Below are 18,373 nucleotides of genomic sequence, written 5' to 3'. Positions count from 1 at the left end.
ACGTGCACATGAGGCATTTGTGTACCTCTGTATGTCTCCGTGTGATAGATTTTGTACTAACACAACAGAAAACAAAATCGTGGAAAGCTTCATTGGGCGCCGCACGTACAGAGATATTTTCACCGGGAATCGTTGCTTTAGAAAACAATATTTCCGTACGTACTGCAACCTCCGTGCACTGCCAGCTTCGTGCACTGGACTCTGCTGTGTATGTAAACCCTAAGACCCTGCACGAATTTATAAGTGTAGCCCTCATCATTTATCAGCCAGCTGACCCCATCATTTATCAGTCAGCTGACCACATCATTTATCAGTCAGCTGACCACATGACTAACATTATTAATTAGCAATTTAAACACGTGAGATTAATCCCAGACAGATGGTCCCTGGTATTGCTGCATAGCTGGGCTGGGCTGCTGGAGAAATGAGACAAATAACGTGGAGGAGTTTACTGAGCGTCTTATTTATTGCGAGATGTGTTATCGGTCAACCGAAGGCTTTGCTTCTAGACCGTAAGTTCCCTTTCGGTTTTCTATCTGGTGTTGTCTGCTCTTTTGGGCCACTTTCACAAAGCAGTGTTTTCCTTCAGTATTTGTAAGCCAAAGCTAGGCATGGATCCAAAACACAGAAACGGTACTAACCGTGGCCTAACTAGAAAAAGCTGGGCCCCACATTGAGCATAAACATTCACCAGCTCCATGTGAAAGTCCATGAGTACCATGTTTGCCCTTTTTATTTTACATAGGTATTTATTTTTTTTTAAATATATATATATATTTATTTATTTTTTTTCTTTTAATAGGTGACCTTTTAGAAAATGATTTATTTTGTTTTTTTTAGAATAGGGTGAATGTGGTGATAGGAACTCTTTGCAAGGATTCACTTTCTGCCTAATTGCTCAAAAAAAAAACCCTGCTGCCAAGTGTGCCTATACCCTTACAAGTTTAGGAATAACATTGCAAACCGTTAAAGGGGTTATTTAGGTTTTTAAAAAAGCTGGCCTATTTTTTTGGATAGGCCATTAATGTTTGATCCGTGGGCGTCTCCTTCTCTGCACCTCCTATGGATCAGATGTTTGAAGGCGCATTGATTCTCGGCGAGCGCTGCTGCCTCTTCGTTTTATGTTCGTGATGCACAATGCTGTACTTTTAGTAGCCGCTGTGCTTGGTATTGCAGCTTCTTCTCATTCACTTGAATGGGACAAAGCTGTAATACCAATACAAAAGGCAAGTATGTTACGGGTTGAAATGCACACCTTTGTGTGCATGAGGCCTACATCAGTTCATGGGTACCTCCATGTTGGTGGTCTTTTTGTCCCCCCACTAGAAGTTTATACCTGACAATGGGAGACACAGATTTCAGATGAGGCAGTACTATTGACAAGGTATGATTCACTAAGGCTTATCTATAATTCTCTCCCCTATGTATCCGCAAGCATACAGCTTACACCTATGTAAGATCTGTCATGCAGGCAGTTGGAAGAGAAGATTCTATTAGGACCCCGTGTGCACGACTGTAAAAAAACGTCCGTAGTTGCAGGCCGCGGTTACGGACCCATTAACTTCTATTGTCCAGGCCATAGTAGTGTACCGCAAGAGATAGGACATGTTCTATCTTGCTTTTTACGGATCGTGCTCCCATACTTTGTAACGCAGCTGACTGTCCCTGCCCGTAATTGTGGCCCGTGATTACGGGCGTATGCATGGGGCCTTAGGCTTCCAAAAATCAGGACAGCCGTGCAGAGTGTCAGGAGCATACTTTAGATAAGGTAGCTGATCACCAGTTTCAGAAATCACAGAAGAGGGACACCGCTTCCTCTTGGCCCTGATGTGGTGTTTCTCTGCCAACTGCTGTGCCATGACTCGTGCGCCTTACCCTTCCCTCTCCTCTTTTGACCTGACAGCTGGAGGAAGCTCCGACACTGCTGTACAGTGTACACAATGCATAGAGGAGATTGTTCCATTTACTTTAACTAAAAGTGGCTTCCATTACCCTCCCAACTCTGACTGCACTCAGCTACCCCGCCCCTCTACAACGCTGCCGCACACTACATCAGGACACTGGCTAATGTTAGGACCTCGTGAGACAGGCTGCCTGTGCCCCCACCCTAGCTCCCTACACTATTACTATAGGCTGTTTTACTATTATAACTGTGGTTACTGTATCGTTCTAGCCCGAAAAGATTTGACTATATGGATCCACTCACACATTGCGATCCGGATAAAACGGCATCAAAATAAACCTAATAGAAAACGCAACCACATAGAAAAAAAAAAAAGCCACACCAAATAGCTGTAAAAACACGTGGTATTTGGATGTTTTTTTTTATGCGGACCCTATGGCATTACATACATTGCACAACACTCTGACTACGTTCACAAAGTGTGGTTAATTTCTACAATTACCGCAACACTCTGCCGTTTTTGGGAAACCAAAGCATATTGCCACGATTTAACAGTAATCGACCACAATTTGTGAATATAGTCTAAATCTTTTTATTATATTTCCCCTATTTAGGATTCAGTCCTAGTCTTGGCTTACAAATACAAAATACCTAACAAATCTGCAATGTGTGAAAGAGGCCTTAGACACCAGAAACAGCCAACTTCTAAAAATCTTGCATATGCATTTGTTTACACACATGATGATTTGTTGTTTTTTTTTTGAGACGCTCTGTATTACAAATGTACCCGATTTATGTGATCTGTCCTGGCAACAAATTGGTCCTTGAAAGCAAATCCTTGAAACTACTGCTCCGGGGATTATTCCATGTGAAAATTTATTTTTACTGTATGTCCCACCCATTTATTTATGCAAGATATGCCTCCAACCTATAGAATTTGAACCAATCGTGCATATGGGCCCCTTCATCATACTCTGAAATGAATACAGATCGCTTAAATAAAGAGCCCAGTCCATCTAAATAGACCAAAAAATCAGACCCCCTAAATAACCGTTTGGCATCAGGATGATGTCTGCCCGGGTGTAAAGACTGGAGGAACATGGAGCGATAAGTAAATGTTGGACGATTGGTCTATTATCTTAGGAGGTCTCGTGTTTTATTTACCGAGTTCTCCTGGACATTCCATGAGTTGGCAAGTGCGCTCATACCCTGACCATATATAAGCTGTCCCTGTAGCTGCCACTGCGGACACAAATTACAAAGTGCAAACTCAACCAACGTTCAGTTCAATAACCTAAGTTAAGGCCCTGTTCACACGTTGTGTGTTCTGTCTGGATTAGCATGCAGAATCTGCACCTCCTAGGGAAAAATAATCATTGTGCTGTGGACAGTTTAATCCACAGCATTTTTACTTTAAAGAGGCTCTGTCACCAGATTTTGCAACCCCTATCTGCTATTGCAGCAGATAGGCGCTGCAATGTAGATTACAGTAACGTTTTTATTTTAAAAAAACGAGCATTTTTGGCCAAGTTATGACCATTTTTGTAGTTATGCAAATGAGGCTTGCAAAAGTCCAAGTGGGTGTGTTTAAAAGTAAAAGTCCAAGTGGGCGTGTATTAGGTGCGTACATCGGGGCGTTTTTAATACTTTTACTAGCTGGGCGCTCTGATGAGAAGTATCATCCACTTCTCTTCAGAACGCCCAGCTTCTGGCAGTGCAGACACAGCCGTGTTCTCGAGAGATCACGCTGTGTCGTCACTCACAGGTCCTGCATCGTGTCAGACGAGCGAGGACACCGGCACCAGAGGCTTCAGTTGATTCTGCAGCAGCATCGGCGTTTGCAGGTAAGTCGATGTAGCTACTTACCTGCAAACGCTGATGCTGCTGCAGAATCAACTGTAGCCTCTGGTGCCGGTGTCCTCGCTCGTCTGACACGATGCAGGACCTGTGAGTGACGTCACAGCGTGATCTCTCGAGAACACGCTGTGTCTGCACTGCCAGAAGCTGGGCGTTCTGAAGAGAAGTGGATGATACTTCTCGTCAGAGCGCCCAGCTAGTAAAAGTAGTAAACACGCCCCGATGTACGCACCTAATACACGCCCACTTGGACTTTTACTTTTAAACACGCCCAGTTGTACTTTTGCAAGCCTCATTTGCATAACTACAAAAATGGTCATAACTTGGCCAAAAATGCTCGTTTTTTAAAAATAAAAACGTTACTGTAATCTACAGTGCAGCGCCTATCTGCTGCAATAGCAGATAGGGGTTGCAAAATCTGGTGACAGAGCCTCTTTAAATAGATCCCATTATTCATGTGAAAAGCAGTATACATTGAACTTCAAAGCAGCAAATTCAGTGGTGGATTATAGGGTGATATTTAATGTATCCCTTTAAGGTACGGCCACACGGAGCGGCCATGACACGGTCACAACGCGGCCAACATCCGCACTAGCACTATGTAGGCGCGGCTGTCAAATACCTCGTTCAGGAGTATTCCAGTTACATGCGCACTTCCACTCTATTAATTCCCTATGGGAGTGCAGGAGATAGCAGAGTGCAGCCTTCGGCTTTTTCTGGCACTGCCATTTAGAATGAATAGGGGGTAAGTTGTTGTAATCTGCAAACTCGTGCGGCCATAAGGGGTGTATTAATTCATGGCCGCACGGTTTTGCAGATAAAGAACGTGGGTAAACCGCCCAACACCCACTAACAGGCTGTTTGACAGCCGCACTAAACATGGTGCCGAAGCGGTTGTTAGCCGCTTTGTGAAGGTGTCAGGGCAGCTCCGTGTGGCCTTACCCTATCGCATGTACACATTCAATGTAATTAGTCTGCGTTAATCGCCTAAAACCAATTGAATACCCTCCCCCCTACTTACTACTTTAGCAGGTAGCGTATGGCATGTGAGTTTGCACTGTGCTCTCATGGTGTCGTAAAGCTTTGGCCTTATAGACCTTGAAGTCCTACTAACTTGAAATAATGGGGGTAGTGGGATATTGAGCTTGGCTCCAGTTAAATTTAAAGTGTAATAAACCTCCTGCCCGGTTGTCTTGTATTTATTGCTCTCTTGTCCAATTTCATCATTCACTTTTTGTTTTTTCAGAATTTGAGACTTCGCTTTATTCTGAAGATAGAATTTTATCGTCTGTTATCTGGTTGATGCCGCCGTACTGCTTGTATGAGGCGTGGATGCTCCAGGCTCTGGATAAATCGGTGGCCCCAAGGAGTACTTCTCTAATAGAGGTGCAGGTCCAGATCATGGGTAAATAGTGTTTTGTGTGTTTTTTTTTTTTTTTTTTTGTTTACTACACAGTCAGCTTATAGTTTGGGAGGAGGAGGCTATCCTCTAAATATCACTTTACTAATACCAGCTATGAAAAAATAAATCAACCACACTACTGTATTACTGATCTGAACACCCTCTGTAGGGGCCCTACTGTATCTCTGCATGCCTCCAATGTCGTATCACAGATACAGATTTTTATTTTGTATTACAGTAAAGAATTGCAGGATATATGTTGACTGTATGCAGAATAAACCAAATATAGCGTGTGAGGGTAGCTTTCTTATTGACATATATAAACGACCAGGACACCAAACTTAGTCTTTTGCTGGAGGGTGATCGGCCACAGCTTTTATTTTAACTTCTTAAGCCAGAACTGTTAGCTGTGAAACCGTTATATATTTTTTCCACAACTGAGTTGTTATGCCAACCGCCGGACTCCCGACGGGCAAGTCCACCCTCTTAGCTCCTCCTCATACCACCAAAGTCTCAAAAACCGCCAGTGACTTGAATAAAAAACATGATGCAATAACTGTATTGCCAAAGAAATACATATCCATAACAAGTGTGTGTGTACATCAAGTTATGGACATAATGGCCCTGGGAAGAAATTTACTGGGAGCCACGTTAGTGGAAGAATCAAAAAAAGACCTTACGCATATCAAAATTCATGGAAGCCTGGATAACATGTATAGGACCCCAATGTGCGGTTCGTGGTGTGTGCTTCCTCAGATGGTGCATAGTGTCATACTGAAATTGTAGCCTTAAATAGGAGTAGGCCCAGGTGCATTCATCGATGTTTCTGCCTCCATGAGAATACGGCGCATGTCCGTTGACGCGACCGGGAGTGAGGCATGCCCCACGTCCAGCGCCGCAGCGCACATCCGGGTTTCTGAGGCGTACAGTTACGACGGAGAAGAAAAACAAGGTAAGTTATAACTAGTCCTCTACTGAAGTGGTTCATCCCATCCATTCCAGATATCCACATCTGTACAACGCCCACTTGGTCAAAAAGTAAAACACGCCCAGTTGTCCAATTTCGAAACTCATTAGCATAAAGCTAAAATAGGTCATAACTCCGTCAAAAATGATCGTTTTTCTAAATAAAAAAAATTTTGTAATCTACATTACAGCACCAATCACATCATGTACAATATAGGACAATTATAATGTGGTGACAGAGCCTCTTTAAGGGTATGTGCACACACACTAATTACGTCCGTAATTGACGGACGTATTTCGGCCGCAAGTCCCGGACCGAACACACTGCAGGGAGCCGGGCTCCTAGCATCATACTTATGTACGATGCTAGGAGTCCCTGCCTCTCCGTGGAACTACTGTCCCGTACTGAAAACATGATTACAGTACGGGACAGCTGTCCTGCAGCGAGGCAGAGACTCCTAGCATCGTACATAAGTATGATGCTAGGAGCCCGGCTCCCTGCACTGAGTCCGGTCCGGGACTTGCGGCCGAAATACGTCCGTCAATTACGGACGTAATTAGTGTGTGTGCACATACCCTTAAGCCCTTTGCTTGTGGGCAAGGTCCAGTACAAAACCTCTCTATTGGCTCATGAGTGTGGCCAGTACCATCAGCCAGCATAAGAAGGGTAAGCTTCCTTATATGGATGCACCCATATGCTAATTAAAGATGGTGGAAGAGGAGAGAACTTTATTAAGCCCTTCAGAAGCTACCCATAGATTAAAACCGCATTTAAACCTTTCTCCCCCTTCAGTCAGTGTGCACCCTCCCTATTTGGTTGGATGCCCTTCAGTACCTACATCTCTGTAATATGTAGCCGCAGTGTATATATCAGGGCTTTGTATCCTTTTTAATGGTTGTGTAAAAAAAAAAAAAGTGGCCAGATGTTTACTGGTAATCAATAAGATAATATGCATTGTTGCAGTTTAAATACAGCAAAAAAAAAAAAGTGTGAAGGAGGCCTACGGGTTTGTTCACACCGAGTTTTTTGCAGGCAGAAAGTTCTGCCTAGAAAAATCAGCTCCGGTTTTTTTTTTAAAGTGGTTTTGCCCCACGTGCGTTTCCCACAATTTTTGATGCGTTTTTTTTTTTTTTTTGCAGGAAAATGCTGCAAAAAAAGCTTCAACACGGTTATTTCCATCTCCCATTAATTCTAAAGAGGGGATTTGAGGCGGAAAACGCCTCAAGATAGGACATGTTGCTTCTCTTTCACGAGCGTTTTTTTTTTTTTTTTTTGTTTGTGGGAAAAAAACGCCTCCATCCCATTGAATTCAATAGGAGGCAATTTCGGACTGTTTTTGCCACAGTTTCCACTGCAAAAACCGTGGCAAAAAAACTCAGTGTGAATAGGGCCTAAGGGTGTGTTCACGTCAGCGTTCGATTTTAGTTGATGGGTTTCGTCAGACCTTTCCGTCTGAGGAACCCATACAAAAAAAATGGAAACCTTATGGAACAGAGAGAAACCGAAACCATTTGCAACGGAAGCATTACCATTGAAATCAACGGTATTACAAAGGGAAGCTATGGTTTCCGTTTGCCTTTCCGTTAATGGGTTTCTCCGACGGAATCCGAACGCTGATGTAAACCGGCCCTAAGCAGTAGAATCCAAAAGTTCCATAATAAAGGAACACTCCAGGCAAAATGGAAAATGTGTTCTGCAAAGTGCATGGCTCGAGTAAAGCATAATTCAGTAATGCATTAGCCGTAAGGCAACATATCAGTTTTGCATGCAATGTTCCTTTAACCCAGGGGTCTCAAGCACGCGGCCCCTGGGGCTGTCATCTGCGGCAAGCGGGACACAGAGCCGCTAGTATCGGCTCTGCTCCGAGACTCTGGAATTCCCTGACATCGCTGTCCACATATGAACAGCGATGTCTGGGGCTTCCCCAGAGCCAGAGTCCCAGGCAGAGCGCTAGTATAGACTCTGCTCCGGAACTCTGGAATTCCCTGACATCACTGTCCATATGTGGACAGTGTGTCAGGGTCTTCCCCAGAGCGGAGACCCGGGCAAAGCGCTAGTATCGGCTCTGCTCCAGGACTCTGTGGAATTCCCAGACATCAGTGTCCATGTTTGGACACACTATGTCTGGGGCTTCCCCAGAGCCGCAGTCCCAGGCAGAGCGCTAGTATAGGCTCTGCTCTGGGACTCTGGGGAAGCCTGTGACATCGCTGTCCATACATCGACAAAGATGTCAGGGGCTTCCCTAGAGCAGGAGTCCCAATGATGTCAGGAGCAGAGCTGGAATCCCAGGCAGGGTGCTAGAAGCGGCTCTGCTCTGGGACTCCAGCTCTGGGCAAGCCCCTGACATCACTGCGGCAGCATTCGCGGAGGGCACTGCGGCATTATCTAGGGGTGTGTTGCATTAGCCACAGAGGGCACTGTGGCAGCATCTAAAAAGGGGCTGTCCAATCTTGACATGTGTCTGCCAAACGCTGCTAACTGAGCTGCCAGACTGCATTTAGCGACACTTAAACTGGAAAACTGGATTGTTGAAATAAGCATGTGGAGAAATATCTAAAATTTTAAACCTAGCGGTATTATTATAGTAATGTAGTGTTATAGTAGTTCAAATAAATAATTGATTAACAATAATTTTGTATTGTATCAAATTTGAAAGTAATGCGGCCCGAACACTTCCCATTTTTTTTCTATATGCGGCCCACTTACCTGGCCGAGTTTGAGACCCCTGCTTTAACCCCTTGTTGCTGCATTTTTTTTTTTTTTTTATTTTTTTTTTTCCTTTTTCCTCTACACATTACAAAAGCCATAATGTGTGTTTTGAGGGAAGAGTTGTATTTTTTTTTATGACCTTGAGCTACATTCACACGACAGTAAAAAAACACTCAGTTTTTCATGGACATTTTTGTATCCATTTCCAGTCCGTCTTTCATGGTCGTTAAAAAAAAAATAAAAAGATGGCTTGCATTTGTCGGTCTTGTTTTTTATCCCAACCCCCTAAAAGTGCCAGTGCCCACAGTAGATGGTGCCAGTGTCCACTGTACATAGTGCACCCCATCCCTTGTAGATAGAACCTTTGTATCTCCCCATTGTAGTGGAATCCCTCTGGCTGGGGATTCCATTCCTAGAGGGTGTCTCTGTCCACCTATGGACAGTGACATCCGGGGCTCCAAGAGTGGTTTCCCCTGCTAGATTGTTTCCGACACTCTGGCCAGGGGATTCCGCTATTGGGGAAGCCCCTGGCGTCACTATCCACACGTGAACAGGGATGTCAGGGGCTTCTCCATGTGGGGTTGCGATCTACGGGGGGGGGGGGTGCAAGAGGGTGCCCCTGATGTCACTGTCCATATATGGTCCAGGTTTTCCCCAAGACAGGAGTCCACAGCTAGAGATCTTGCGATTCTCTGGCCAGGGTCTCCATAGTTGAGAGCCTTGACTTCACTATCCATGTATGGACAGTGATGTCAAGGACTTCCCTGGGCTCAGCGCCCAAAGTAGCATTGTGTGCGGGGAGTCCTCAGCTAGGATACGTTTTTACTTGCCGTTACAAGAATTGATTGCTGAAACTGCCATTAAAAGCTGATCCATGGAGTTCTATAGAAGCTGTCGGACCCCCGTTTGTCGGGTGAAATGGGGGAAAATCCTACATTGTTTTGTTCATCATGCAGTAAACATGTTCATTTTATTCTGCCATAATTTTTCTTTTTCTGTCTATGAGCATTGTAAGGGCTTGTCTTTCTAGAGCTGTTTTTTAGTGGTACTGTTTTGGGGTACATGCAACTTTTTGGGCACTTTTTTTTTTTTTTTTTTTTTTTTTCCCCCTCCGGTCTTGTTCAAGTGATTGCTTGTACTGCAGCGTTTGTTACTTTTAACAGGCTACTATTAAGCTCTGGCATTGCGGGGGTGGGGTAACTTACAGAAGGGGGTTGCTATTGGCCATGGCATCTAAGTGGTTAAACGGCCTGGATCTGAGCTATTTTAAAACCTGGAAGTTGCAGTGAGGTGTAGGCTGTAACGTATACCAGACACCTGCGGAGTATGGATTGGGCTCAGCCTGTGAGTCCACTCTATACTCCCAGTTGGCGGTTAAAGCCTTTTGTCTGTTTGGTCATTTTTGAAGAAGCACTGGTAGTGATTACAATATTTGTATGTAATGGATTTCATTTACTGTGACATTGGTTTCAGTACTGTGTGTTGTCCTATGGAATAGTGGAGGGGATTTATTGGAGCACATCCCTTTTATCTAACTTGCATACCTCAGACCGTATATCATGTCCTCTAATGGTGCACATTGAGAGATATGGTATAGATCACTGCAACACCAGATTGCACTCATCCATTTATTGTGATGTATTGTACCGATATTTGACAGTTAATGTCCCGGATGTAACACCTAGACCACCGTAGTTGTACTGTACCAAACTTGCAGATACCTAGGGGTATCTGTTTCTGTAGAACCATGAGCAGTGCAGAAGTCTAAAATGCAGACTAATGAATAGGGGCACTGTATGCAGATCTGAAAGAGGCTTAAGGCCCTGTTCACACAGAGGTTTTGGATGCAGAAACCGCATCGGAAAACGTGCCAAAGTCTGAAAATGCCTCCTATTCATTTCAATTGGAGGTGGAGGTGGTTATTTTTCCCCCACAAAAGCGAAAAACACATGCTGGAAAAAGAAGCGACTTGCCCTATAGTCTGGCTTTTACGTTTCTGACCTCCCCATTGACATCAATGGGATGCAGTGAAAACTTATTTCGTGGCGTTTTTGCCTGCAACGCTCAATGGGCGCAAACTGAGAATGCGGCAAACTGCATGCAGGCAGATTAAAATCTGCCTGCAAAAAAAACTCCATGTAAACAGGGCCTAACATGTATAAATGTCCTCTAATGTATGACTCTACTTCCTAGCTGAGTAATGGTGGTTCAGGATCTTGACGTGGACTTTTATTCCAGATGTTTCATTAGAACAAATGTTTCTGCCATAAAGTGATATAATAAAGGTTACATTGTTAGTATGGTTGAAAAAAGACCATGTCCATCAAGGTTCTTTAAAAGGGTTTCAGCGAGCTCACATCGTCTTGTATTCTCTCTCGATGCAGGAAACAACGAAACGTATTTTGTCCCGGACAGATTTAAGTTACCACAATGCCGAACAGTGTTTGGGGAGCCTTCACTAACAGAGCTATATGTGTTTCAAGTGGGACCAGACATCACTAATAAGGATGCCGACCAAGTGATTAAAATTCTGCCCGGAACTACTTACACGTAAGTGAAATAAGTTAACCCCTTTTATTAACAGTACAATTTTCTTGTTCAGTTAGTTCATAAAACCAACTAAAATGTTGGCCGTAGTGTTGCTCACTATTGATTTGTCTCGGCTGCCATAAACTTCTCTAGCCACCTATTAAGATACACATCTGCCTTCGCTCAACAGGTATGTAAACTCCATGGAGCAGGGGGAGATAAGCGGCTGCTAGACGCTTGGCACTTTATCTTGAGGCGAATAGGATTATACCAGAGGCATACATAAATTAGGGGGCTCTATAGTCTAGTGGCTGTATGTGGCCTAACTGGATGACCTCCAGCTCCGTTACGGTCTGGTTAATTCATAACCACACAGAATATGGTGGTCATTATCAATCATGCAAGCTGCACATGTATGCAGATGACTTGTCTGCTCAACATGTGTTTTATCACTTCCCTTTTCTTTTTTTCTTTTTTTTTTTTTTTGTCTTATTGTAAATTGCCTGAGGTAAAAATAACGGGATAAGTAACTTGAGATTTTAGTAATGAATTCTTCAAAATTGTGAGTAGAGCTCTGGACTCTAATGCTAACCATTTGCCCTCCTAAAATACAGTGCCCGCCTCAGCCTCCCTCCTCCCAATATAGAATACCCTATTCCCTTGAGTTGTAGTCTATTTCCGCCAGCAAGAGGCAGCCATCAGAGGGATGCTACCGCCTGATGGCAGCACTGGCTCCCCATGGTACACGGCAGACAAGGATGGAGCGTGATGGCTGCAGCCAGAGCACTATAGCCTAAAGTGTGTGTTTTTTTTTTTTTGTTTTTTTTGTATTAAACTGGCATGGAAGAAAAAAAGGAAAAGCTGGGTGGGTAAGAGTATAGTGCTCCTCAGGTTGCCACAATTTACAGTGTTCATACAGAGTGCATTGTATTAAAAGTGCTAGTAGAGTGTACCACATTAATTCCATGCAAAGCCCTGAATTGGTAGTGTTTTGTAGCATTTTTTTATTTTTTATTCCTGTGTGATTTCAACAATTAAATCCTTGCACGCTCCACCTGATATTCTAGTGCTATTCCGCCTTAAAAGCATTGTTTAATCCCATAAACCAGCGCTGTATGGACCACTTATGACTCCTGTGGCTCTGTAGTACAGAGTCGCAAAGACTCTGCCATGGTTGCACTGTTGTGACTGCACTTTATCCCACAAACTGCAGCTTTAAGACATACATTGCTCTTGGGGCACAAAATCAAGCTTTTGTTGGGGGGGGGGGGGCATTCTTACTTCTGCTAGGGGGTCCTAAAAATTCTATGTACTTTCTTTGGAAGGAGACTCTTGGGAAAGTGATTAGGCTAAATCTGTAATTGTTCTGCTAAATATGACTCTTGGGAGGTAAATCTTTTTTGTAACATGCTTTAAGTATAATTTAAATACAATTTATCTTTAAGAACCCAATTATTTTACAAATTTAGTATATTTTATATACTGCAGTTAATGTCTGAGCCATCTAATCAGCTGAACAGTTGGACAATTAGACAGTGCAAGAGGTCCACCCATCCCAAAGTGACCCGGAGGTGGACTCCTTGTGATCTGGCCGTATGTGTGTTAACGTCACTAGACTTGGCAAGGCATTCGTAATCCCCCTCCTGCAACGCAGCCGAAAATATTACTAACATTTCAATACTATTCAGTCTGTTAGACCAATTTGTGGCATCTGATTTTCCTTTTGTCTGATGACCGGACTTGATCTCTTCACCTTTTGATCAGTTTCTTAACTAAAACAGCTAAAAAGAAATCTTCACATTAGAACAAGGAAAATCTATTCTGGAGTTTAATGATTACCCAGCATGCACATTGATTTTTATCATATTGATACTTTAAACCCTACTGCCCGCTTATTATAGATCACACTTTTAATTAGAATGCATGATGCATTCTGTGTGTGGTGGACAAACTTTCTCTCCGCAGCCATTTTCTGTTTGCTTTCTTTGAACTTTAGGGTATTGATTTTTTTTTTTTTTTGTAGGATACGTTATATTTTGTATAACGCTGATCAACAGATTGCGTACACAAACTGGTCACAGCCCTTCAAGACACGAGGTGAGTGTATGTACTGTGTTCCTCAAGCTGTAATCGAAAATGTCATTATGGTGGATTGGAGTATGGGTAGGGCTGGTTGAAAACTTTTTGAGCACAATTTCTGCCTATTTTTTCATAGGAATACATGGAGTTACACAATTTGACTTCATATTAACATCATATCAATCAATTGAAATGGACACGCTCACACTATAGAACTGCAACATTTGCATTGACTTCTATGGGGACCGAACGAAAATTTAACTCTACTCTAATGATCGTGAGTGAATTTGATATGTGATTAGTGTTCATTTTCTGGTGTTTGGACCATGGAGACCTTCGCCGGTTCGGAAAACGAAGGGGTTGAAGTCTAGAAAGTGTGATGCTTTCCTTGGCTTTTTTTTTTAAAGCCGCGCCATTATCGACCTAGTCATTATTTATTATTATTATTTTAAGTAAAGAGAAAATGCCAAATTTTCCTCCTGGGTAAGGCTTGGGCTAACCAAGTAGATCATCATTCCCTGTTCTATACAGCTGAAATAGTTCTTGGTCCTGTCTGTTTCCCTCTTCTTTGATCTAAATTAGGGTTACCAGGCTCCATTATGTATTTTCCTGGACAAAAATGAAAAATGTTATGGTACTATGTCTATAACTGACAATGTTAATAGGAAACCTTATTTAGCATTTGCTGCAAAATAGAGTTCAAGTAGACATGGCATGTATTGTACCTCCTGGGATCTATTTACCGAGTCTTTAGTTAAGTCATCAGTACAAAAAACTGCTCAACCTGGCCAACCCCTTTAATGTTTCACATTTGGGCATGTGGCGACAAAAATGATGCAGAACTTGTATTAAAGAAAATGGTGATTCCGAGCCTCTCTTCCCTAAAGATAAACGTGTCCTCTCACCCAATGTATTAACGTTGGGTGAGAAGCCATGTTTATGTTTAGGAAAGAGGCTCTGAACAACCACTTTCTATTTTGCCCTGTGTGCCTTACACGTGCCTCTTCTGCCCTCCTTTCTCTGCACACAGTGCAGAAGATTGTGGAGGAGGGAAGGTTTGGTCCCTTGGCTTTTATGCAATACCAACCACACTGCACCTACGCCAGCATGCCCCATGCCAGAGTGGAGCAGTTATCGGCAGGGAGATGTCTAGCCCTAGCGTGAAGATGTAGGATGTCGTGATGCCGCATCTCGTCTGTGCAGAAAAATGCCCACTGTGCAAAGTATTGGCTGCTAGACCCAATGCTAATGTTCCGGGTGTAGCAGACAGCCGTGAGCCACACGTGGCTCGTCAGACTCTTGTCGGGGACCCTTGTTTTATAACCAATGTTCTGCAGTTCTGGCCAAAAGTTTTGAGACTGAAGAAGCAAGCTTTGTAAAAAAAATAAAATAAAAAAAAAAAACAATTTGTCAGTTTCTATATCTTTTAGTCAGCTGTTTCTATGGTATACTAAAGTACAATTAAAAGACTTTCATAAGCTTAAACTTTTATTGACTAATACATCGAGTCTTTATATAAAGACTCAATATTTACAGCATTGGCTTCTTTTTCAAGACTTCTGCTATTAACCCTGGCATGCTGGATATCCATTTCTACGCCAAATCCTGACTGATGACTAAAGGGAAGGTGTCACGAAAATGTTTTAATTTTTTTTTATATATATATAAATTTGCTTTTAGTATGTCTTAAAATAAATTTTATTTATTTGTGTTTTACTTTTCTTTTTTCGTACTTTTACTTCACTATGGGGCTGCCATATATTTTTTTTTTCATCTGTGTCGATTAACGACACATACAGAGATGAAATACGGCACATACATCCCCATAGAGAATGCGAATGGGAGCCGTTCCATTCACTATAGTGTACGCCGTCTGTGTGGCAACGGCGCATGCGCCGCTCCCACACAGTCCAAAAGGAAGGTCTTCGGCAGAGCGACATCCGGCGCCATTTTCATGTGGACCGGAAGCCGCGGCCAGACAGTAAGATGATGACTTCCGGTCGCGGCTTCCGGACATATGTTCCAGGCAGCGAAGACGCGAGGAGTCGGATCGGAGGCAGCATCGGTGGCGGGAGCAGGTAAGTTATGTTTGTGTATGTGGTGTGTGTATTATGTTTGTGTTATACTGTCTGATTACCACTGTATCTAATCCTCCTACACTGTGTGCCGCCATTTTCTGAGCGAATGCACAGTGTAGGAGGATTAGAAGATTCAACCACCTCCTTCTCCTGGCACTAGCCAGGATAAGGGAGGGGGGATTGTGTGAGCTCACTAGAGCGTGTGTGTCTACACCAAATTTGCAGCATAAGGGCGGATTCACACGAACGTGAATTGCGTCCGTGCAGGCCGCGTGGTTTTCACACGGCTCGCATGGATCAATAGAAGTATATGGGGCAGTACAGACAGTCCGTGCTTTTTGCGCAGCATTTGTCCGCTGCGTAAAAAGCGCGACATGTTCAATACCTCTGCGTTTTTTGCGCATCACGCACCCATTGAAGTCAATGGGTGCGTGAAAACCACGCAGGTCGCACGGAAGCACTTCCGTGCGAACTGGCAGTTTCGCGCAACAGCTGTCAAAAGGATGAATGTAAAAAAAAGCACCACGTGCTTTTCTGTTTACAAACATCCAAATGGCGTGTCATAATGATGGCAGCCGCGCATCATATGATACTGCCACACGGAGCTGTCAAGTGGCTTTTGCGCATCCAAAATGCCGCGTGTTTTGCGTGCGCAAAACGCCACGTTCGTCTGAATCAGCCCAAAAGCAAAGAGGTTGCTTTACCACATTGCAATGCTGAAATTTTGGGAATTGCTCCCTCTAGTGACCAGCACATGGAAATGTTATAAATTAGAATCTAATTTATAATATTTCCTGACTTGTGAAAAAATTAAAACAATGTTTAATCACTTAAATACTAACTGTTTAACTGGAAAAAAAAATAAACAAATTTCTAGCGATATTTTCTCTTTAATCAGTAAGAAGTTAGTTGGAGTTTATCACAATTTGTGTCTTTGTGTGTGTCCCTGCTTTTTGTGGATTGACCACAGGTTCTCAATGGGATTGAGATCTGGGGCATTTTCTGGCCATAGACCCAAAGTTTTAATGTTTACTGAGCCCCTTAGCTATCACTTTTGCCTTGTGACATGGTGCTCCATCATGCTGGAAAAGAATTGTTCATCCCCAAATTGCTCCTGGATTGTTAGAAGTTGCTATTGGTGGAAGTTTAGATACCATTCAACAGCCTGAAGGGAGCTTCAGCAGGGAAAATAACTTTACTCCAGTCCTCTGACATTCTGCAGGAAGTACAGGGATTGGACTGCAGTTTGTCCTTGATGATTTTCTTGGAGAGAAGTGGCTTCTTTGCTGCTCTTCTTGAAAGCCTTCGCCTCGCTGTGCATGGACATACACTGACACCTGCCTGCTGACCTTTCTGCCTTGTCCTGGTGTTGAATCCGTCCCATAGCTGAATCCTCTTTAAGAGATGGTCCTGGCACTTGCAGAAATATCATGTGCGCTCTGAACCCTCTTTTCACAGCAATTGAACCTCCTCTCCTTTTGAAGTTCTTGATGAATAAATGGTTGATTTAGGGGCAATCTTACAAGCAGCAATGCGCTTACCTGTAAAGCCCTTTTGATGTGAAGCAATAACGACTGCACGTGTCTCCTTGGAGGTAACCATGGTTAACAAAAGAAGACACTGATTTCAAGCACCATCCCCCTTTTAAAGCAACCAGTCTGCTGTTATTATGGTCATACTGATTGAATTATATCAGCTGCCTTGTCCTCGTTAACACTCATGAGCTAATGAGAAGATCACTGAAATTACGGCAGGTCACTTTGTGTCTGGGCTGAAATGCAGTGGAAATTTTTTGGGTTTTTTGGGTGATTTAAGTCATGGCCAGGAATGACCTTAGATTATGAAGAGTGATCAGATAAATTGCATAGTTAATGCAAATTGCCACTATAAACTGTAAAATCAAACTTTGTCAGTCTCCCCTTTTGGCCTAGGCAATGGATAATTCAGTCATTAAAGCCAATTTGTTCATTCAAGCATGCTGCTTCCAGGACCTCATATTTTTGGATTTTAAATGTGCGGCGTGTGTGCGCTGTGGTTTTTGTTTTGTTTTTTGTTTTCTCCCCTATTGCAGTTAGTTACAAGATGTATTTCTTGCAGTGTTCAGTGACTGTTAATCAATGTGTTTCTGCTTGGACTACAGATCTGCCTCCAAACCCAAGAGAGATGCAAGCTTCTTTTGAAGGGCGCTCTGGAGGAATGGTGGTTATCACGGTGCTGCTCAGTATCTCCATGTTCCTGCTACTGGTTGGCCTTGCAGTTACTTTTGGAACACATAAGTAGTCCATCTTCTGGTATCTGATATGTCTGCTAGCAAAGTAATCTGCATTTTTATGTAGAAAACTTGTAATAAAAGTGTTCTTGTTTTTATTAAAAAATAAAGTTTTCAAAACTTGTTTGAATGAAACGTTTTTATTTTATTTTTTTTATTCTAAGTTTCCTTGACATTTTCATAAACGTTACTTTTCCGGTGAAATTATTTAATATTCAAATTCTGTAGCTGTTGGGCAGCAGACCAATAGTCACATTGGATGAGACTTCACTATGATGCTTAGTTACTCCTTTACAATTTTTCAATCACATTACTTATCTCAATTTCTAGAAGACTGAATTCACAGTGTTTGTTTGTTTTTTTTTTTTGTTTGGTAAAATGTTTTTGCAACCAAACATCAGTTAAAAAAGACAGTAGGAATATAAGTCTTTGCCTTATACTTTTACTTCCTTTTATGATTTACTCCTGTGTTTGGCTCAAATGGTGTGTGAATCTGTCCAAATACCATATTCTTCTATATTCTCAAGCAGTAGAGCCTTCACAATTAGGGTATGAAATTGGAAGAACGCCTCTGAACATC

The 18,373-nt window shown here is 42.8% G+C and overlaps 1 pseudogene; it reads left to right on the top strand.

Moving 5' to 3' along the window:
- The first annotated feature begins 379 nt into the window (after positions 1-379).
- LOC142661440 (uroplakin-2-like) lies at positions 380-17,812 on the top strand (annotated as a pseudogene).
- Positions 17,813-18,373: the final 561 nt, after the last annotated feature.

This window comes from Rhinoderma darwinii, chromosome 10 (genome assembly GCF_050947455.1).
Source record: "Rhinoderma darwinii isolate aRhiDar2 chromosome 10, aRhiDar2.hap1, whole genome shotgun sequence".
In the NCBI taxonomy this organism is placed as follows: domain Eukaryota; kingdom Metazoa; phylum Chordata; class Amphibia; order Anura; family Rhinodermatidae; genus Rhinoderma; species Rhinoderma darwinii.
This window is presented reverse-complemented; position numbering and strand designations above follow the sequence as displayed.